Genomic DNA, 22,240 nt, shown 5'->3' with positions numbered 1-22,240 from the left:
AGTTTCTATGGCATACTTTGTATTTCCATTATGCCACCCTCACCCCACCACCTGCCTGCCCTGCCCTGCCCCCGAGGCCAAGCGTGCCCTATTAAGATCAAACTTCACTCTTCAGTTATCCCACACTCACATACATGGGCCCGACTGGGCCCAGTCTTGCATCCCCTCGACGTATTCAGACTGCATTGATTAGAGGTATGAATAGGTCCAAAGACTGCAGGCAGTGAGCTGTCAAGAGCGTAGACTCTGGATTCCAGTTCGGTGTTATGCATTGTTCCCCAGCTGTGTGGAGTTTGTATTGAGTACGAACATAATTGTTTTATTTACATGGGAAGATACAGTGTTTTAGAGATTTCAGACGACATGCTAAGCCATGGTGTTTAAGCATTTTGAGCTAAACATTATGGCTTAGCATTGTCGTTTGAACCATGTCTTAGCATGATATGTGAACAATTCCTAAGCATGGTGGCTACTTAACCATGGTTTAAACATGCTCACTAGCCATTTGCTGCAAAAGGGTTAGCAGCCTAACCATGGTTTAGGATGTTGTCTGAACAGGCCCTTTGTTTCAGATGTGTATTTTATTGTTAGCTGCCATGAGTGCCATTATTATTATTATTTTTGGCAGAAAGGTGGTATATAAATAAAGTTCCCCCATTTTGTTTATAACAAGGAACCAGTTATTTCAGAAGCAGACATGGATGTTGTTCCAAAGGAAGAGATGTGAAACAGGAGTACACGATTTCAAGGGTCATTTATGCAGAATGAAACTATGGTTAATGTTACATCTGAAACAGCTCGGTCATTCAGTGAATGATTGCATGAATAACCCACTATAATTACTTTCTGCTTTTTGATGAAGGAAGAGGTTCTCTGTTTACCCCTGCTTCTGAAAGTGTCCTATATTATATGCCTCCTTTTGGGGGGGAAATCCTATTATAATATATTTATACATATATAAACTATTCCAGAGAATGCAATGCTTTTCTTAGCTGGAATCTATTTGCTGTCTCTAGCTAAAGGCAGAATAATTTGGCTCCACTAAAAGTTCTGTTCGGTGCCACTCTGAAGTTCAAGTCACCTAAAACTTGGCTGTTCATCTTTTCAAATCTCTCCTGGATAGAAAAGGAATAGAATCATAGAATCATAGAATAGCAGAGTTGGAAGGGGCCTACAAGGCCATCAAGTCCAACCCCCTGCTCAATGCAGGAATCCACCCTAAAGCATCCCTGACAGATGATTGTCCAGCTGCCTCTTGAAGGCCTCTAGTGTGGGAGAGCCCACAACCTCCCTAGGTAACTGATTCCATTGTCGCACTGCTCTAACAGTCAGGAAGTTTCTTCTGATGTCCAGCTGGAATCTGGCTTCCTTTAACTTGAGTCCATTATTCCGTGTCCTGCACTCTGGGAGGATCGAGAAGAGATCCTGGCCCTCCTCTGTGTGACAACCTTTTAAGTATTTGAAGAGTGCTATCATGTCTCCCCTCAATCTTCTCTTCTCCAAGCTAAACATGCCCAGTTCTTTCAGTCTCTCTTCATAGGGCTTTGTTTCCAGACCCCTGATCATCCTGGTTGCCCTCCTCTGAGCACGCTCCAGCTTGTCTGCGTCCTTCTTGAATTGTGGAGCCCAGAACTGGACGCAATACTCTAGATGAGGCCTAACCAGGGCCGAATAGAGAGGAACCAGTACCTCACGTGATTTGGAAGCTATACTTCTATTAATGCAGCCCAAAATAGCATTGGCCTTTCTTACAGCCATATCGCACTGTTGGCTCATATTCAGCTTGCGATCTTCAACAATTCCAAGATCCTTCTTGTTTGTAGTATTGCTGAGCCAAGTATCCCCCATCTTGTAACTGTGCCTTTGGTTACTAAATGTAGAACTTGGCATTTATCCCTATTAAATTTCATCCTGTTGTTTTCAGCCCAGCACTCCAGCCTATCAAGATCACTTTGAAGTTTGTTTCTGTCTTCCAGGGTATTAGCTATCCCACCCAATTTTGTGTCATCTGCAAATTTGATCAGCGTTCCCTGCACCTCCTCGTCCAAATCATTAATAAAAATGTTGAAGAGCACTGGGCCCAGGACTGAGCCCTGCGGTACCCCACTTGTTGCCTCTCCCCAGTTTGAGAAGGTTCCATTGATAAGTACTCTTTCAGTCCGATTCTGTAGCCAACTGTGAATCTACCTAATAGTTGTTCCATGACAAATGACCTGCAGAATCCAGTTTCACCCAAACATAAAAAAAACCATCTCTTTGCTCTAGGTGAGTTTCCTAACATCTATAGGCTTATCTAGAAGATGTACATAATTGGAGTGATTTGTTGAAGTCTGCTCATCCCACTGTGGCCGAACAGACACCCCTTTCCATAAAGTTGGTTGGGAGTTGCGCTCACACTGCCGCACTTCTGGCTTCACTGAGAACTTCATTTATGATGCCATCACCCTGCCTCATTCACAGACTTTTGCAGAGGGTCCAGATGTTGTCACCTTCCACTTGTAGCTCCCTCCATGTTTCCCCACGGCTTCTTCTATTTCCTTACCATACAAAATCTGTGAAGGCGCAATCCCATCTCGATGCGCGTAAGCCTCCACACGCGGAGGCTTATGAGCAACCAATGCAGAGCAGGAGGAGCAGCAGAGGCGATCTTCGCCTCCGTGGTCTTCCCGTTCTGCATTTTTGCTAGATGGGCTTTTCCACCCATCTAGCTGGGATGTTGCAGAGGGAAAGGGAAGGAGGCTGGAGAGGCCTGGGGATACTTCAGAAGCCGCCCTCTTCCATCCCCTCTCCTCCCTGCCCACAGAAATGCCCCTTTATCTCCTCTCCAGGGTTGCTTTTGGTGCGAGGAGGAGGGGAAAGGGGCTTCGAGCATGGATTCTTGGAGCGTTGTTGCTGATGTTGGATCCAGGAATCTGAAATATCCCACGGCTCCCTCAGATGCTGGCTAGGGACCCTAGGATGGGGAAGTGAATAGCTGCACAATGCCTTTGGAAGCCTTCTGTCTAGAAGCACTCATTGTCTAAAGAGGAAATCAACTCACAGATTGGCTAATTTTGAGTAAAAGGAAACAACAACTGTGAGATGATTGTTCATGTATCTCCTGGATATCATCTAATTCAGCCCTATTACTTGCCATTTTCATTTATTTATTTAAACTAATCCTATACTGCTTGGGGCTGTCTATAAGACAGTGGGTTGCCACTGTGATGAGTTAAAAGACGGTGGGTAGCCACGGGTTAGTGGCGGCTAATCTTGATTTGTGGGCCCATCCCCTGTTCTCTGCTCTGGCAGATGGCAACCAATCAGGGGTCACTGTCCTCCTGGCCATGCCTCCGCCATGACTCCAGAGTAAGGCTAGATAGCAGACACGCCATACTGGAGAAAAAAAACTCAGAGTAACTCCCCAACTGCTTTTTCTTTGGAGTTTCAAGGGAAAGCCCTGTGGTGGCAGCGAATCTGCAGCCATGACATATAACTGACGCAGCACAGGTTCACAGCCACCACAGGGCTTGGGGTGCGTATAGACAAGCCCCTTGTTAAAGTGTTGAAATCAAGTGGGTGTGGACTAAATAGAAAACAAAAAGGAATGCCATGTGAGCTGTTCTGAAGAACTAGGGGTTCTTCCAAACAGAGGTCTCCTATTACTACCAGTGTGGTGTAGTGCCTAAACTGTTGGACTGGGAGTTGGGAGATCTGGGTTCTAGTCCCAGCTTTGGCCATGGAAACCCATTGGGTGACTTTGGGCCAGTCAAAGACTCTCAGCCCAACCTACCTCACAGGGTTGTTGTTGTTGTTGTGAGGATAAAATGGATTGGAGGAGGATTATGTACGCCACCTTGGGTTCCTTGGAGGAAAAAAGGCAGGATATAAATGCAATAAATAAATAAATAAATGGCATTCTGCAGCTATTCTATATTTTACCCCTTGACAGATTTTTTTGTAGAAAGAAATAAGACAGCAGAAGTGCTCGGTCCTAAGATCTCTAAGCGATTTACATAAAAACAGATACAAAACAATATAAAAACCAATGTTAAAACAATATAGAGTAATAAATACATTAAAATGTTTTTAAAAAACCAGTTGGACAGGGCAGTGTGATTATAAGTTTAGGAATGCCTGAGTAAACAGATTATGTCTTCAAGAGGTGTTTAAAGCTTACCACAATTTCTGCCTGTCTGATCACACATAGGAGAGCGTTCCAGAGGGTGGGTGCCACTACTGAGAAGGCCCGCTTATGCACCATCACCTGAGAACACACTGGGGGCTTTTGTAGCTACACAAAAGAGGCAAAATTGAATTTTATCGGGAATCTTATGTGCACAGCTCTGAACACATACGAAAGGATGAATCACATCATCTGGCTCTACTTCTTAAAGTTGTGGGTCGACTTGGGAAAGTGTGGCCAACATCTGTTTGGCCTTCCCACTGTCCGCTGAGATTTCTAGTGTGAGTCCTAGAGGCTGGAGCTTTATGTCAGCGTTTGACAGCTAACAGCGGAGATGTATGGCTCTCCTTATCAAGTGTGCAGGCCGAGACGGAGAAACTGACACTGGGATTCCTCAGCTGGCTAGGATGCCAGCAGAGTTGAGTAACGCCGTCCTGGAGTCACAGAGCAGGACTTCTAGATGCGGGAAGTTCAAGGGTCCTAGGCTTACTAGGGAGTCCGAACACATGGAGAGCTCGATGTTGTTTCCAGTAACATCCCTGCTCCAGAACCGTTTGACCTTTAACAACTTGACACCAGGTGCCGGCAAATAGACCTGTAGTTTCTGTACTCTGGCATCCTGCTGACGCTGATCCCTCACTTGCGTGAGCCTGTGCTGAGCTGGGGTTGGAGGAGCCTTGTGATCCCTTCATCCTTGTCAGATTCTGTTAGAGGGGCTTCAGCCAGGTCTTGCTTGCCCCACTGAAAGTCAGGGGTCTTGTCATACATTGCTGCTAGTCCCTTCCCCTGGATCTGCTGGAGCTTCCCCTTCCCCTTCGTCCTCTAATGAGGAGGAGTCTGGGGGAGGCATGACACTCCAGTACCTAATAATACTTTTAATTTCTCCCCTGTGGCTAGCAAAAGCAGAGTAAATTGTGCAAAATGGATGCTAATCTCCTTGATTTGCATAATTAAGGTTGCAGAACGCAGGGATTATTATTATTATTTTTGCAGAAAATTGGAGTAACCATACTGTAACATTTTGATTTCCCCTTTAAGAATAGAGTAGGGTGACCATATTTGGGAAACCAAAAAAGAGGACACCTAGTGTGTGTGTGAGGAAGCAGCTTTCTGAGTCCTACAGAAAGTACGTTATTCCCCCGCCACCTTAAAGAACCCGATTGGAGTGGAGGAGGGGAAAGGATTTCATTCTGCACCACCACCATCCACTCCAATTGGGGCCTTTTCTATAATGTCCACGAATGAGCCACTTTCACCTTTAAGACCTCAATTGGAGCTCGGGGTGGGGGAATGATGTGCCTCAAGAAAGCATGTCATTCCCTCCTGCCATGCTAATGGCAGCCTTAAAGGGGAAGGTGTGTCATTCCAGGACATTATTGAAAATCCCCCCTGACACCATGGAAAGAACAAAAACCAGGACAAATCTGGGGAAATCCTGACAGTTGGTCACCCTAGTATAGAGTGCACACACAGGAGTTAGGAGTAACTCCTAACTTAGGAGTTAGGAGTTTTCTGGAGTAAAAAAATAAGCCAAAGGCAAGGGCGGAACCAAGGAATCTTCCGCAATAATATTATTAGCAAAAGGTTTATTAAAATACCAGGTGCCTACGTGTTTTGAACGCGGTTGTGTTCTTCCTCAGGGCTTTATAACGTTAGTGCAGTTGTCTGCAAAAGCTATAAACTTTATAAAGCCCTGAGGAAGAACGCAACCGCATTCGAAACACGTAGGCACCTAGCACTTTAATAAACCTTTTGCTAATAATATTATTGCAGAAGATTCCTTGGCCCCGCCCTTGCCTTTGGCTTATTTTTTACTCCCCTACAGGGTTTCCTTCTTTTCGCACTAACTCTTTTCTGGACTGAACCCATGAAATCCTGCACTCAATGTTACATATACTCATACATACGGATGCGCATGTGTGTGTGTGTGTACATTCGAAAGCTAGGCTTCTCAAGAAACCCTATATTTTATTTGTGGGTCTATGGCTAAAGAGTTTCAAATCAAGCCTGGCATCCAGAATCATCTCTCTGCTGTGCTTCTTCCTTCCCTCCATCCATGAAACCCACATGCCATCTTCTTGTATTCTTTGGAGTATGACTCAGCACCTGAAAGCTGAAACTTTTAATTAAGACTCCAGAGGCTTGTTTGACTTGAGTAGAGGTGAGATCAGCTCTCCATTGAACATTGATGAGAATAACCTGTGTAAATATTTCCTCCGGATCGAGAAATGGACGCTTGTCGGTAGGCGAACAGGTCTAGTTTCAAGCACCGAAGGGCAGAAGGTTGAAATGCCTTCCGAGATCCAGTTCTCATTTGCAATGCAATTCTGGAGTCAATTAACCTCATCTCACTATCTGGACGGATATGTTCTTGCTGTCCTGTTACTTTTTCTACACGTGTAACGGTAAAACAAAGATGGCTATTGTGCAGAAAAAATGCAACAAGTCAGCTTTGGTGCATTACAGAGGTGAATGAGACATTATAATAGTTGGCACGTGCGTCAGAATGTGGTTTGTGTGTGCCAATTTACTGTAAAGTGAGGTGGGGAACACAGAGAGTAATATCAATGTGACAAGAAGGAATGCAAAACCTTTCCCCCTCCAGTCTTTTTGTCCTAAATCTGCTTCTCCCCAGCCATTCCCCACCCTACTGCAGTAGAAGTTATTTCAACAGGTCTGGATCTCTGCTGGGAGAAGAAAAAATTACTGAGGAGAAAGTTTTGCTGGGAAGGGAAGCATCTGCTCATGTTGAATTTTAAACTTCCCCCTACCCATTTTATAGGAAATTGGCAGCAATACAGTTGTGACATGTGAATCTGCCCCTTTCGCACCAATTTTGCCCCTCTGCACTCTTAACAATTCGGAACACGTACATCTGCAAGCCAGGTTTGGAAGTGTGCTTATGCTGTGCTCAGTTAGCCAAGCCAGGTGAGATTACATGGCCAGGAGGCAGATGCTGTGCTCACCCCAGCTCAAAACCACTGGTTGGTGAGCGGTGGCAGCTGCACCGATATGCAACCTATCCATGCAGAAGAAAGCAGAATGCGGATCTCATGCAACCGAATGAGATAGATGGGAGAATTGGCTATACCGCTTCAGATGGGAGGCCATTTTTGAAGTGGGTCTACATGAAACAGGGGTGCTGAGTTCCCTTTGGGAGAAGCTGTCTGGGGACACATTCCAAAGATGGGTGACATCAAAAATACAAGTTTTAGCTTGAAGCGCTTACTACTAGCAACTAAATGTTAGGATTGGCATTTCAACCTTTTGGAATGAGCAAAAAACAGCACAAAAGCCGGGATGATTGGTGGCAGGGGGAATGGGGGTGGAACCAGAGGAAGGGGCGGGGCCTTCTGGGGAATCTCAGAATCTCACTGCCAGGGCTGTGCTGGTTTTCTAACTACAGGGAGTTGTTGTTTTTAATGGAAGCATTAAAAATGTAGTGTGCCACTTATTGGGAATAGTTCAACCCATTCTACCCCCTAATTTCCATCCCATTCCGGAGCCAGAATACAGCAGGATCTCTGCCCAATCTTATCAATATTCTGCAGGCTGCACAGCTCTAAGCACTTGATCCCAAGGAGCCCTCTTCAGGCATTCTAAATGCATCAGGAGATGGAGCCCTGAGCCCTCTGGGGTCTTCTGTCAGCCAGTATTCATGGAGGGCGACGGTCACGCATGTATTCGTGGGGGCTCTCCACATGAGCAAGGATGCAGATTTTCTGATTCATGTAGGGAGTCTGCACAGATACAGGAGGCTTTCCCCTTCAGACATGTGATGGAGAGGGGTGGGGCTGGAATGCGCCTTCTCCTCAAATGTTTGCTCAATTCAGGTATAGAACACCTGAATTGGGAACTTCTGAATGGGAAGCTGAGATCTGGGCCCTATGAATCCATCCCTGAGCAATATGTTGCTCTATCCCAAATTATTCTCAGTTTTCGTTTTTGTCAGGTAAGATTTTCAGCAATCTTAAAAAAAACAAACCCAAAAACTTAATCTTGAATATCCTTGATATTGCATAGTGCAATTCTATGCATGTCTACTCAGAAGGGTGCCCCATTGAATTCAGTGGGACTTACTCCCAGGAAAACTGTGTATAAGATTGCAGCTTAAATTGTTTAATTGAAGTGCATTTTAAAGAGCAGGTGCGGTAGTTACTTTTTAGTGGTTAGTTTTCTTTCCCCAAAACAGGTCAAAGTCACCCTTGTGGACTGTTGTTTTAAGCAAATGGATTTGTGCCTTTGGCATGCATAATACAGTACATAATCACACTTCAATTTTTACAGCAATAGTCAAGAGTGTAGAACCAGAACTAGATGAGCGCTCTTCATCAATAATATCTGATCAGAAATCTCTCTGTGTAAGTGCCCATGCTATTTCCTTCTTCTTGCTGAGTGAACACTGGCATATTGATTAGTTATTAGGTATCTCTGGCAGGATGAAATCATAAACACAGGCAAGAAAACTTCAGCTACAGGCTGGGAAATGTGTCAGTTGCATTTTCTCCCACATGCAATTTATTATTATTATTATTATTATTATTATTATTATTATTATTATTAATTTATTTATTTATTTATATAGCACCATCAATGTACATGGTGCTGTACAGAGTAAAACAGTAAATAGCAAGACCCTGCCGCATAGGCTTACATTCTAATAAAATCATAATAAAACAATAAGGAGGGGAAGAGAATGCAAACAGGCACAGGGTAGGGTAAAACTAACAGTATAAAGTCAGAACAAAATCAAGTTTTAAAAGCTTTAGGAAAAAGAAAAGTTTTTAGCTGAGCTTTAAAAGCTGCGATTGAACTTGTAGTTCTCAAATGTTCTGGAAGAGCGATCCAGGCATAAGGGGCAGCAGAAGAAAATGGATGAAGCCGAGCAAGGGAAGTAGAGACCCTTGGGCAGGCGAGAAACATGGCATCAGAGGAGCGAAGAGCACGAGCGGGGCAATAGTGTGACATGAGAGAGGAGAGATAGGAAGGAGCTAGACAGAACTTTGCAAATTTTGGTAAATTCTGATCAAAAACGAAACCGAATTCTCCACCATCTGGACAAGCCAAATTCAATAGGCTATTCCCAGCATGGTGGACCATTTTGAGCCTGCCTGCCAGGTAGCTTTTAAAGGTGAGGAGTCTGTCAGAAGAAAGAGGTGGCCACCTGAATGCAGCACTAACACGGTTGAATACACAGGGAGTCAAACCCAAACGTTAAAGAGCTAAGCACTCAAACCCTTTGCCCGGATGGACAAATCCGTCACTTTTTTGGTGTGTTCGTGTGTGTGTGTGTGTGTGTGTGTGTGTGTGTGTGTATGTATGTATGTATGTGTATGGCCTATTTACCCCTTCATAGCTGTGCAGTGATGCTGCATTGTTTATATGACTCAGTCACAAATTCGCAGCCACGTTGGCCTTTCGCCCCCTGAAACTGTGTGGTGTGTTTTTTTCAATACTGTTTTACTGCAACTTTTTCAATTGCCCCGATGTTACCATGTTGTTTACACTGTCTGTCAATGGTGGCTTCACTTCAGACTAGGAAAGTGGGTGTAGCTAGGGTGAGTTCCCAGTGCGAGTTAGGGGCAGGAATGCAAGGCAAGGGGCGGGCTGGACAACGCAAGTAACAGCCGCTATGGCTGTATTACAGTCTGGGGAACAAAAATAAGGGCAGTTGTGATGTCTAAAGCATCAATTCAATGAACAGTAGCAACACAGACACACTGCTAAAGACTTTCAAAGTAGCATAGAATGCCCAAAAGTCCAAAAAAGGGGGGCAGGTTACAGTTTCTGGTCTGATGCCCACTCCCACCTTCTGACTACAGTGCTGCGATTAGTCTGTGCTTAGCCCTGCTATTTGGAGATATCAATGCTGCTTTGCAGCAGTAATTCTGCAAGGTTTGGGGTGGGGGGCAATCAGGCCGCAAAGCAGCGATGTATAGAAATGTCCTCAGTTTCTCCCATATTCATTTTAAAAAAAAAAAAAAAAACTCAAGTTCTTTTTGTCCCAAATATGGAGAACTTGGTGAATTTTAGTAAATTCTTATCAAAACTGAACAAAACAAAACAAAAAAGTTCACCCAACCTTAACATCAGCAGGTGTCAACAGCAGGATCAGGCCTCTGATTCAAAAGACTGAGCATTCAGTCCCACATCCATGCTGGATTTCTGGGGCCTCACTGCCAAAGGCAGATCTCTGTGTCAACTGGCAAACCCTTTGCAAAACATCAGTAATCATCTGTGAACTTTGGACATGGTCTCTGACACAGGACCACGTGCTGCTGCTGGAGGAGGAGGGGGCAGGCAGCCCAGTGAGATGTCATAGCAGTGGACTGCAAATGAAATCCCAGCGTGATGCTACCTCAGGAGCATTGTGGGACATTATTATTATTATTATTATTATTATTATTTATTTATATAGCACCATCAATGTACATGGTGCTGTACAGAGTAAAACAGTAAATAGCAAGACCCTGCCGCATAGGCTTACAATCTAATAAAATCATAGTAAAACAATAAGGAGGGGAAGAGAATGCAAACAGGTACAGGGTAGGGTAAGCAGGCACTGGGTAGGGAAAAACTAACAGTAGAAAGTAACAGTAGAAGTCTGCACAACATCAAGTTTTAAAAGCTTTAGGAAAAAGAAAAGTTTTTAGTTGTGCTTTAAAAGCTGTGGTTGAACTTGTAGTTCTCAAATGTTCTGGAAGAGCGTTCCAGGCGTAAGGGGCAGCAGACGAAAATGGACGAAGCCGAGCAAGGGAAGTAGAGGCCCTTGGGCAGGCGAGAAACATGGCATCAGAGGAGCGAAGAGCACGAGCGGGGCAATAGTGTGAGATGAGAGAGGAGAGATAGGAAGGAGCTAGACCGTGAAAAGCTTTGAAGGTTAACAGGAGAAGTTTATATTGGATTCTGAAGTGAACTGGAAGCCAATGAAGAGATTTCAGAAGCGGAGTAACATGGTCAGAGCGGCGAGCCAAGAAGATGATCTTTGCGGCAGAGTGGTGAACAGAAACCAACGGACTGATGTGAGAAGAAGGAAGGCCAGAGAGAAGAAGGTTGCAGTAGTCCAACCGTGAAATAACCAGCGCATGAACAAGCGTCTTGGCAGAAGAGACAGACAAAAATGATCGAATCCTGGCAATATTATACAGGAAAAATCGACAAGATTTAGCTACTGCCTCAATATGAGGAATAAAGGAGAGCGAGGAGTCGAAGATAAAGCCAAGGCTACGAGCTTCCTTGACCGGAGTAAGCGTAACATCATTGACAGTAAGAGAGAATGAGAGATGAGGAGAAGGTTTAGGAGGAAAAACAAGCAATTCAGTCTTTGCCATGTTAAGTTTCAAGCGACGATGAAGCAGCCAAGCTGAGATATCTGAAAGACATGCCGAGATACGATCGTGAACATCAGGAGAAAGTTCCGGAGATGACAGATATAGTTGTGTATCATCGGCGTACAGATGATATTGGAGGCCATGAGATTGAATAAGCTTGCCCAAGGGCAACATGTATAAGGAAAACAACAACGGGCCAAGCACCGAGCCTTGCGGAACCCCTACTGAAAGGGGAAAGGAGGAAGACGAGCTGCCATTAGCCAACACGCTGAAAGAGCGACCCGCTAGATAGGAGGCAAACCAGTTATAGACAGAGCCACAAAATCCAAGGTCATGAAGGGAATCTAAGAGAAGATCATGATCAACCGTGTCAAAGGCTGCAGTTAGATCAAGGAGAATAAGAACGGAATAATGGCCTTTAGACTTGGCAGTAAGGAGATCATTGGTGATCTTAGTAAGGGCTGTTTCGGTGGAATGCAGAGGACGGAATCCAGATTGAAATGGATCCAAAGCAGAGTTACTAGAAAGAAAGTCAAGACAGCGAGAGTAGACCGCACGCTCCAGGATCTTTGAAACAAACGGCAACAAAGAGACAGGTCGGTAGTTAGATAGAGATAGCCTATCAAGAGTAGGTTTCTTGAGAATGGGAGAGACTGTAGCATGTTTAAAAGCAGAAGGAAATGAACCAGAGGACAGAGAAAGATTAATAATATGTAGCAAGGAAGGGAGGATAGCAGGAATAAGATTAATAAAGACGCGAGAAGGAATCGGATCACGAGAACAAGTGGAAGGCTTCGAAGAGCGCAGTATTGTAGACAGTTCATCCGCAGAGACCGAAGGAAACGCAGAGAAATTTGCAGGAGGAGCTGACAGATGAGGAACAGGAACTGGAAGAGGAGCAGAGCTGGCCAGATCAGAGCGGATAGTTTGGATTTTAGCATTGAAAAAAGAGGCAAAGTTATTAGCAGACAGAGAGGCGGGGAGAGATGGCGGATTAGGCTTCAGAAGAGAATTGAAGGACGCAAAGAGCCGCTGAGGATGCCTAGCATTTGACTGGATCAGCGTTGAGTAGTACTGCTGTTTGGCCAGTGAGATGGCAGAAGAGAAAGAGGAGAGTACAAATTTGTAATGGACAAAGTCTGCCCGGTCCCTGGTCTTACGCCAAAGGCGTTCAGCTGCCCGGGAACAAGAGCGAAGGTAGCGGAGGGAAGAGGTGAGCCACGGTTGGGGTTGAGAAGGGCGAGCTATCCGAGTTGTAGATGGAGCAAGATTATCAAGAGTTGAAGATAAGGAGGAATTAAAGAAGGAGACAGCTGAGTCCAAGGAGACAGCCGAACAGACAGAAGGAAGGGAGGAGGCTAGAGACTGGGAAAAAGCCTCATAATTGATAGATTGCAAGTCACGACAAGAGCGAGAAGCTTAAAATGGCAGCTAGCCCCAGCAATCTTGCATGGAGTATTGCTGATGCTGCTCACTGCCTCCAAGTAAGACCTCCAAGGTCTACCAGTGGGCACACAGGATCTGAGAAGCAATCTCTCAGCTGCTTCTTAAGCAATATAAGACTTTGTATAGAAACACCCCAACACTCTTACAAGAAGGAGGAAATGCATGGAAATAAGGTAAGGACAAAAACTACAATATCCGATGCTGCTGCTTGTTCACAGCAGGGACTCCCAAAGATAACAGAATGACAAATGTGGGAAATTATGACATACATTTGAATTGCAGGGCAGAACTGAGAAAAATTGGAAGTGGGGAGGACAAAATGACCTCCAGTAATGCAATCGGTCATGTAACACAACAGAAAATTAAGACCACCATTTTTAACATACACACTTACCTGGGAGTCACTCCAATAGAGGCTGGTGGGTCTGATGTCAGTAGTGCGGTGAATCCACTCTGAGTTTTACTCAGAACTAGGGCTGTGTTCCGCCTCGGACGAGGCTCCCAATCTGAGCTGAGCTCGGTTCCGAGGCAGTTCTGGCAAAGGCCAAGGCAGCCTGAAGCCGAAGCCAATTGGCTCTGAAGCTTTGGGCTGCCTCAGTGCTTTGGAGCTGGCCCTCGGCAGGTCCCTTGCCGAAAAAGTCTGAGTCGTCTCGGAGGGCCTGAATTTCACATTGGCTTTGGCGCCGAGGCAAGTTGGGCAACCCCCGAAGCACCCCTGAGCCAAACTGGGGCTGCTTCAGGGGCTCCGAACCAGCCTTTGAGGCAGATAGGGTGGGTGGGTGCTCAGCCCTAGTCAGAACACTAAAAAAAGCTAAGGGTTGAATGCACCCTGGTTAGCTCTTTTATAGTTCTGACTAAAACTCAGAGCAGATTCACCAGCCTCCACTGAGTAACTCCCATCGGAGTCAGAGGGGCTTACTTCCGAGTAGACATGAAGAAGATTGCACTGTCAAGCACCTGCAAGGTGGTGGCAACAATGCCTTTTCCTGCTGAGGACTGGAGAAGGGCTTCTATTATATTCTTAGTGGGGCATTTATGTTCATGGCAATAAACTCAAACATTATTCTTTCTGTCTGAGGTGGAATAAGAGGCAGTGCTGAATGAGAGAACAAAGAAAAAGATATTTGAGGACAGAAACCAAAGGCTAAATTAAAAAGAAAAGGAAAAACCCATAAGGTCATGTAAAAGCTCCCCCCCCTTTTTTTGTTTTGTTGGTGCCAACTTACTTTATGGAGTAAGAACTTCTTTGTGTTGTAAAAGGCACAATCTGCTGACCTTGTTCATGTTGACAGGAGAGCTAATGAGACCTTCTTGTGGAGTAAGGTGTTAATTAATCTAAATCCCAATCCATGGTGTTCTCTGTATGTCAGACATTTTCCGCGAGCGTTTATTTGTGTTCAGTTTCAACCTGTCAAGCTGCCCAAATGTTGCTGGCTTTTAAAACTTCTACATGGTGTCTACTGGGAATTTGGTACGCCAGGCATATTTAGTTTAAAAAGGAATTTCCTATAATTTTCTGACCTTTTCATTCTGTTTAATATTACTTCTCTCTGAGCACTCCGGAGTACGCACTTAGACACCAGACCAATAATGGGGCACTTCAAAAGCTACTTTGTTTAAAACCTTTCACAAATATTGGGACATACTAGGAGTGGATTTCTCTCTATTTGAAATTCAGATTACTATTAAAAGGTTATCTGTCTTCGCTCCCACAAGGAAAGGGGAAATAGTGAGAGAAGCAGGAGGAAAAAGAACAAGAATATATTCTAGCAAATGCCCTGCACTTTGAATGCCAGTCAGCTTTAATGCTTCCATTTTATACACAGAGGAAAGGTTGTTGCATGACTGGTGTTAGCCCCCAGTGGGCCCCAGCATGCCCCTGGTAGCCCAGGGAATAATGCTGAGCCTGTTTGCCAATGTCCCCATCCCCTGTCATTTTTGGGGTGATCATGAGAAGGCTGGACTTTGACCCCAAGGTATAACCCTAGCTGCAACATTGGCAGGATCTACACTACTGCTTTAAAACAGTTTATAACGGTATTGACAACTGTTGGGCCCTAGGACACACTCCATTAAGAGCGTCACCACACAGGGGGAAATTGTGTTTGCTTGCCATCGCTTCTCTGCCCGTGTGTTTGTTCCGCATTACTTCCTCTTTTGGAAGAGGAAGTAAACAATCTGCATGAGGCCCATTCAGTGAGCTATTTTGATCCCACTGCTTCTCCTGCCCATAGCAGGAGATAGCGGCGACATCCACCTTTAAAAATAAGCTGGACTTACCGCGGTGTTTTTTTGTCGTGTGAAGAAGGCCAGAAGGGGCAGGAGGCAGACGACGTTGTGAGAGGGACCTGCAAAAATCTGTGAGTGCCCAGTAATGAGCATGCAATAAAATGCTCGTCTGAAGGAATTCATACAGTTTTCAAATTGTTTTCAAAGTGTTATATCCTGCTTGGTGTAGATCTGGCCATTGAGCCACTAGTTCCAAAAGGTACTGAGAATGACCTGAATCCTTTAGCTCTTTTAAGTATTCCTTTTGCTATATGCTTAGTGAGAGGGAAAAGAAATGATTTTTAGTATTAACTCACTCGTTACATTATACTGAATTTACTGGGCATGGATGTAATTTATTCTCTTAATGTAATTTTGTAGAAGCTTTCATCCAGTTTGCTAACATTATATCTCTTGGCCTGCCTATTTTGTATCCAGTGATTCCAATAGTGTTAAACTTATAAAGATGCACTTAACCCATTAAAGTAGATTTGTGCTTGAATCTCTGCTGAATGGCTTGTTAGCCAGACACAGCCCTATTAGTATTCGAGGTCTATGGGAGAACATAATTTCTGTTTAAAGTTACTGCCACTTTCTCCCAAGTTAAAATGCAGAGTAGCTACCCGAGAAAGCAATTCACCCATAATTGGATGACATATTGTTTCAGAATGTGCTGCTTGCTCACTGTATTTATATCCCATTGCCCTTTGGAGGAAGGAATGTTACCCTTGTTTGTATGCAAATAAAGATCTCTTACCAAGCAATTTCCAGAGAGTATCTGCCTTGGCTACTACAGCCCATATATTTTCAAACTTGCTTTCTGAGATTCCTTCGGACTCAGGCTACAGGGCTGAAAGCAGAATTGTGCATGCCCAACACAGCTGGAGTAGCTTGCAGATTTGGAGCCATGCTCCAAGGACTGCTGCAACACACCACGGTGGCAGCAATAACTCTGCCTTAGCACTAGGAATGTGCAAACCACTTGACAGATTGCCCCTGGGGAAATGTGGCCATTGACGGAAAAAATATGTGTATTTTGCAGGTTCCCCATCCCCTCAATATAGATGTACAAGGGTGAATTGAATTCAGCAGGACTTACTTCTCACGAAACATGCTTAGGTAAGGTGACCATACATCCAGTTTGGCCTGGACATGTCCAGAAAACAGAGGGCCAAACCGGGTCTGAGGGAAAATCCTGTTTTTTTACCTTTTTGTCCAGGGAAATGCACACTTTAAGGCCCTTCCGGGCATCCATCTGGGCCTCTTCGTGGTCAACGTCGACCAAGAAGAGACCCAGATGGAAGCCTGGGAGGGCCTTAGGCTCACACTGCACCTCTGTGTTAGTTTGGGGCCACTCTGTGCAAAAATCTCCATGCTACAAGACAACTGTGACACCCTTTCTACCTGTCCAAAATTGGGAGAATGCCTGTTCTCCTTTCAACTCTGCTCCCTAGGCCCCTATGAGGACTTCAGTCCTGCTGCCATTGTGCCATTGAATTGGGTGGAAGAGATGCTAAATTGGATGTGTGTGGGGGGGTGGGGGTCACACATGTGCCCAGGGCCAATACTGCCCATGCCTGCTGAAGAGTGCAGGCAGTGGATCAACAGGTCATTTGCAGAGCAACTTGATTGGGTTGGTACACTGTGAGTGTTTACAGACACGTGGGAGAGGGGAATCGTGTCTCCCTACCATTGCTTTGCCTCCTGCTTCTCTCCCACGACAGGGATGAGCCAGTTCCTCTTTCTTCACACGGGGAAGCAAGTAGTGACCACGTGGCCCATTCAGTGGGTGTTTTTACTGCACAGCTTCTCCTGCACACAGCAGGAAATGATGGCAATTCGTCAGAGCTAAGAAAAACAGATTTTCTGGGTCTTATTTTGTAGCGCAAAAAACAACAGAAGAAGCGGGAGATGCAAAGGAGGATTGCTGCGTTGCTGTCAAAATGACCCGCGAAGATCCATGAGTGGCCAGTTGCGACCACGCAATAAAATGCTCGTCTGAAGAAGCTCTGTAAGATATTGATTCATCTAGCTCTATATTGTTATTTCAGGCAGGAGTCTTTCCCAATTCTTCTATTTGGAATCCTTTAAATTCAGATTCCAGGACTGAATTTTGGACCTTACGTATGAAAAGCATATATTATATTACAGAGCTTGGGGCTCTTGCTATAAATAATTGTCATTAGAAACTGCCTTTATACTGTGTCAGAACCATTGGTGCATCCAGAGCTCCAGAACTGTCTAGGGATGCTTATGAAATCCCTCCCTCTAATAGGAAACTCTGTTCTCCTGTGCCAACAAAAATGGAACCAAAATTGGCAAAGAAGTGGCAGATATCAGCATGCCCGGGGAAACCCAAGGTTTGCACTGGTATAACAGATCTAAAACACACATATACATCCAGACTGGGTAGAACTGAAAAGGAAGCCAAACCTCTAACAAACAAACAAAGTCCAGCCCAATGAGTATTGAGCATGCTCGGTGGGCACAAGGAGATCTAGAATGTTGGGTGCAGATTAGAAAGGAAAAATGGAAAATCAGGGGAGAGTAGGTTGGCCTGCTTGAGCTCCTTACAGAGTATGGTACCCTAGAGGAAGGCATAGCTGGCTAGCACATTCCTATTAATCAATGGGGATACACTGCAACATTTCGTTGCAGCTTGCCAAGGAGAGAACAGGTGATAAAAGCTCCATTTCACCTTAATAATAATATTACATTATTGTTGTTGCTATTATTATTATTATTATTATTTCAGACCACCTACATTAACTAGGTGTATATAAATCAAAATAATCTACATTAACTTGATTGTACATAAATCAAGATACAACACGGTACCAACAACACACGAGGAAAAGGGAGTCGGGGAGGGAGATCAGGTGGTGAGGGAAAGTGATATTTCGGAGTGCTTTAGTAGTAGGATTAACGCAAGTATCAAAAAGACAGGAGTGGATTAAAGAGGTTTTATGAGAAATGGCAATACCGATTAAGGGCAGAAGTTAAGGACATAAGGTAACACCATATTTGATGTCCATCTTACACATTCATTTTTCACAGGATATTTTTTTTAATGGTGCAATGACAGCCTTCCAACGTGTGCCTAGCATTCTGAAACCTGGGAAGGGATATTGAAAGAAAAGGTGGGCTAATCAGAACGTATTATAAAAACAAGATAAAACATTGTGACAGTAAACAGGCCCAGTGGAAACACATCATGTACTCTGTTTTATTTGGTACTTACACTAAGTCCCAACTCAGTGTTCTTGCTACAGGCCAATTCTAGTCATCAAACATCAAAACATCAATGTTCTTTCAGGGTTTAGCATGGATTCAGCAAAACTGCTTCCCTTCTTCTGGCACAAGGATCCAGAAATGGAGTCCTCCGAAACAGACAGAGTTATCATATCCCAGGGCTTCTTTAGATTAAGAGGAAATTGTGTTTCCTTCCAGGGCTTTGCTTCCTGTTTCCTGAGCAATCGTAATGGGCCTGCATTACATGGCTGGAGAGGGATGACCAAGTGGTCTATAATGGAAAAGTTCTCCTCCTAGAGCTGCTCATAGCCTTGAATAGGACAGCACCCTCTAGTGGGAGATTTGTAGTGAAACTTCCCCTGTACACGGTAGGAAATCCCAAGATATTTCAGCAGAATCTGGATATCGTTGTTGTTGTTTAAATGAAATCACCAGGGGAAGGCGAGGGAGACATGCAGAAGGTTGCTGATGTCATCCAAAGGATCCACGAACTTCTGTGAGTAGCCAGACACGAGCATGCATTATTTCGCTTGTGTGAAGAAGCCCCGAGTTCCTGGTGGCCGCATTGGCATATTGATGTATCCTGTTTCCTGCAGTGGCCAATCAGATGCCTCCGAGAAGGCCATATGCAGGGCTTGAAGTCAAGCGCCATCTCCTGCTGCTTCTGCTTCTCCCAAGCAACTAATATATTTGCTCATGTCAATACTTCTCTTGTTTGTACTGCCTGTATGAGCTCAAACTGAAATCTTACAGAAGGGCTCCTTAGCGCCCAGAGGGGTAGCTGCATTACGTCTGTTGCAGCACAAAACAGCAGAATCTCGTGGCACCTTAAAGATTAATGTATTTATTCTGGCATCAGCTTTTGTGCGCACCGTCCTCTTCATCAGATGCGTTAAGTGTGACCCTCAGGTTGGAAGATTTATAGACCCATGCTGACAGGGTATGGGGACCTGGTCCAGCGTTCTTCCCCCACCCCATCCTGCAAACCCACCATTGCTGGCCTGCTTTCTTCTGTTTAGAGTTTAATGGGCAGCTCTGTTTCTCATTCAGAAAATATAGGGCTATTCTGGGATTTTGGCACCAAATGGTGCTTGACATCAGTGGAAAATTCTGTGTGTCAAGTGTGGGTAAAATATAGACTGTGAATGTACTGACGTAACATTTTCATCCTTTTTGGTTTCTTAAAGTGGGAAATTGTACCAAGGTCGTTTTCCTTCCTAGGAGAAACCACCAGCCTTTTACTATTTCTTTGGATTTTCAAGTGAGAACAAAATGTCCTTCCTCTGTCGCACAAGGGCTCTCACGGACAACATGAGCACGCTGCATTTTAGCAAACCACTCTCCGGAAATAGGGAGATGCCCTATTCTGGCACACAGACAATTGATCCAGATGGCCCAGGACTGTGGAACCTTGGGCATAATCCAGCTTGCGGAACATCCTTGGGGCCCTCTAGGGAACAGAGCTTGGTCTCCAAAGTCATCCAGTGGGCCTGGTGGGGGGCAATTCAGACCACCAGCTGATTTATAGTCTGCACCCCTCATTTAGCCAAATACCATTTACCTGGACTGGGGCAACGGTTTTTGGGTATCCCATGGGTAGGGATACCCATTGCACATAAACTATGGAATTCGCTACCACAGGATGTAGTGATGGCCACCACTTCAGATGGATTTAAAGGGTGGTTGTATAAATTCCTGGAGGAGAAGGCTATGAATGGCTACTAGTCCTGATGGCTATGTGCTACCTCCAGTATCAGAAGCAGTAAGTCTATGTACACCAGTTGCTGGGGAATATAGGCTGGAGGCTGCTGTTGCCCTCATGTCCTGCTTATGGATTTCCCGTGGGCAGCTGGTTGGCCTCTGTGTGAACAGAATGCTGGACTAGATGGACCCTTGCTCTAATACAGCATGGCTCTTCTTACGTTCTTATGAGAGGCTTTTCCTAGCTTTACCCCTCTGGTTATATGCACAGAGAGAGAGAGATGGCAGGACTTGAACCGGAGACCTTATGCATACAAAATATAGGCTGGATCAAAAGATGTTCTTCCACATGCAGAAAGTTTCCTCTGCTCATGGGCAAGCTGTTTAACACCACATGCTGGTCCTGTTCAGACAACACGCTAAGCTATGGTTAGGCTGTTAACCCTCTTGCAGAAAGTGGCTAATGAGCATGTTTAAACTGTGATTATGTAGCCACCATGGTTAGGAATGGTTCACATGACACGCTAAGCTATAGCGTTTATTCAAAACGCTTAACCATCATGGTTTAGCATATCGTCTGAACAGGGCTGCTATGCAAGAAAAGTGGAATTGAATCCAGAGATGTTCTTTTGCTTTCATGAGCAGAGGCATGATGTCTGCTGTAGAATTTAACTTGCACAAACTCAAGGGCAAGCATTTCTGCCGCAGCTCAAGCAGGTATCCTCATTCTGGTCGTAGTTGTTTGGGCCCAATCCTATCCGTTGTCATGGGTTGTTTTGGGTCCCACGCACTGAGCCATAGCACCAGGGCTGACTGGCTCCAAGTTCTGGGTGTTGCTCTCTAAGTGAGCCCTCTTCTTCCTCACCAGTGAAACTGCGGGCCGTCCACTCTCCCTCGGAGCCCGATCTACACAACTGCCTGGAGGGAGAGCACAAGGCGGGTAGAGGGTGACGCTCCATGTTGTCACAGCTTGCATGCTCAGAGAACAGGGAGAAGGGGCTGGCTAGCAGGCTCTGAGAACTGGGCAGTAAAAAATAAATTAAGAACTAAACAATGCGGACTACATTGGCATGTAGCTTGCCTCTTGGTTTTTATAGGAATTTAGTTAAAACATTTCTTACCCACCTTTCAGAGCAGAAGCACTCCCAACGCGGGTTACAACCATACATAAAACAATATAAAGATTAAAAGCAATAAAATCATACACAGTAAAATATGTGTATTTTAGCTAACAGTAATTTAGCTAACAGTAAAAACCAACAATAAAAACAACAAGGGCAGCAGCAAAACAGTATTCATTTATGACAAGGCCATAGTAAAATAAAATGTTTTTATGGCCTTCTTTAAAAGCCTGTAAGAACGGTGCATAGCGGACCGCTGGTGGGAGTTCGTTCCACAGGTGTGAGGCCACTGCTGAGGAGGCCCTCTCCCGTCTGGAGACCACCTAATTTCTCTCACTGGTGAGCAGGTGAGAAGGGAATTTGAAATCTAGGATACTTAAAAGAACACCTGTTCAAGTATAAACTTCCCTCTCTGTGTGGAATTCCCTGCTTAAGGAAGCCTGCAATGATACTTCTTTTAGATTTTCGAAGGCTGACAAAAACCATTTGATGGGGAAGACTAGCTACTGGTTTTGTAGTTCCTTGGTGGTTTTAATTTGGACAGTCTGGCCTAAATCCAACTAAAAGAAATTGCTGGGCTAGTGGAGCTGCAACGCTTTTCCGCGTTGTGCAAGTCGTTGGAGACTAACTTAATCCCATTCATTGCTACCCATCTATCAAATAAGCCGTGTTTGTCTTGAGGCTGTTTGGCTTCTTGAGTTCTGAACCGCCAGCAGCTTCTAGCTGAGCTGAGAAATGTAGGTTAACAGACAGAGCTACGCAAACACCGTTTATTACATTTTGGCACCTGGGCAAAGAAAACAACATCCATAATTGTCCCTCGAAGCTTCCCTTAAAGGACCTCCAGAACAATCTCTTTCATTTTCAGTTCATTCTCCTGCCCTGGATAAATCCCATTCATGACTAACTTAGATCCCATTCATTTCAATGGGGGCTACTCTAAGTAGGACTTATGT

The 22,240-nt window shown here is 44.8% G+C and overlaps 1 long non-coding RNA gene across 1 annotated transcript; it reads left to right on the top strand.

The window, feature by feature from the left end:
* The first annotated feature begins 12,940 nt into the window (after nucleotides 1-12,940).
* LOC134400364 (uncharacterized) lies at nucleotides 12,941-18,261 on the top strand. Its single transcript, XR_010025577.1, has 3 exons — nucleotides 12,941-13,115; nucleotides 16,253-16,329; nucleotides 17,095-18,261. It is a non-coding gene; the product is annotated as an uncharacterized LOC134400364 (long non-coding RNA).
* Nucleotides 18,262-22,240: the final 3,979 nt, after the last annotated feature.

The sequence above is a fragment of the Elgaria multicarinata genome, chromosome 6 (genome assembly GCF_023053635.1).
Source record: "Elgaria multicarinata webbii isolate HBS135686 ecotype San Diego chromosome 6, rElgMul1.1.pri, whole genome shotgun sequence".
Classification (NCBI taxonomy): Eukaryota; Metazoa; Chordata; class Lepidosauria; order Squamata; family Anguidae; genus Elgaria; species Elgaria multicarinata.
The sequence above is the reverse complement of the archived record's forward strand: the minus strand, read 5'-3'. Positions and strand labels throughout refer to the sequence as shown.